Source organism: Mesoplodon bidens (assembly GCF_964165515.1).
Source record: "Mesoplodon bidens genome assembly, chromosome: 13".
Lineage (NCBI taxonomy): Eukaryota > Metazoa > Chordata > Mammalia > Artiodactyla > Ziphiidae > Mesoplodon > Mesoplodon bidens.
Genome location: NC_138169.1, coordinates 73,416,373 through 73,417,848, shown reverse-complemented (window position 1 = coordinate 73,417,848; position 1,476 = coordinate 73,416,373).

Genomic DNA, 1,476 nt, shown 5'->3' with positions numbered 1-1,476 from the left:
GATGGTTTATGCATGCTGTTTTTAAAACTTAAGTGATTCTGAGCTAATATAATCATTTCAAACAGAAATAAAATGCTTATGGTCCAGAAACTTGATGAATTCTGCTCCATCCCCTACCCCCCCCCCACCGCATGTTGTTTTTATGGTGAAATGATGGGTTTCTTCTGTTTGTTCAGACCTTGTTTGTTTTGTGGCACAAGCACTTTGTTTTATGTTCCAGACAACATCTGTCTGGTACAAAATCTCAGCCAGCTTCTGTGTTACCTGGGCAAACGAGACTGTGTCAAGAGCCCTCAGAGGCCTGTAAAGTCACTCTGAAAACATCAACACAATCAGCTCTCTGGGTCTTCCCTGGGAATGCCACATCCTGGAAATAAATCCATGTGAAAAGAATAAAAATAAAGAGCTTGGAGTTGTCTAAGGCAATGACCTTAGCTAAATTTAATGCCAAAGAAGAGTCTAGTGAAATAAAGATTGTAATTATTCCGGCCTTCCTCATTTCTTAAGAGTTTCTCAACAGTGGTCACCTAAGAAGTTATCTCTTACCAAGCCCCGTGAGCCTTCACTAATGGAAGAAGTTGAAAAACATATTGGCTCAGCGAAAGCAATGTTCTTTTTTTTTTTAATTTTTCTTTTATATTGGAGTATAGTTGATTAACAATGTTGTGTTAGTTTCAGGTGTACAGCAAAGTGACACAGTTATACATATACATGTATCTATTCTTTTCAAATTCTTTTCCCATTTAGGTTGTTACAGAATATTGAATAGAGTCCCCTGTGCTATACAGTAGGTCCTTGTTGGTTATCTATTTTAAATATAGCAGTGTGTATATGTTAATCCCAAACTCCTAATTTATCCCTCCCCCTGATACCGATAACCATAAATTCATTCTCTAAGTCTGTGAGTCTGTTTCTGTTTTGTAAATAAGTTCATTTGTATCATTTTTTTAAGATTCCATATAAGTGATATCATATGATATTTGTCTTTCTCTGTCTGACTTACTTCACTTAGTATGATAATCTCCAGGTCCATCCATGGAAAGCAACATTCTTATGAATTATCATTTCACACCAGCACATGTAGGCACTGTAGGCTCAGTAGACCCTGCTTCATCCCACAAACACTTGAGTAAGGCAAATTCATCTTAACTGCTGAGAACTCAACACTGCGAAAACAAGTTAAAACATCAAACATAAGAATTCTTTAGGCTAGAGAACATACAGTTGGCAGCTCCTTCTGGAGGAAAAATGTGATATAACATTTGTGTAACTATTTTAAAATTTAATCACGGATTTCAGAGCCCAAACTTTGGGAGAATTGACTGGATCTTGGAAGAGCTCTCTGCATTGATAGGAATCGAGCTGGAGATCTGAGGACACTGGGGCCCAGTCCACTCCAGGAAAGAGTGCTGTGCAGGCCAAGACAGGCACACAGCCCTCTGCCAAATATGGACAGCATTGACATTAGAGCGCTGA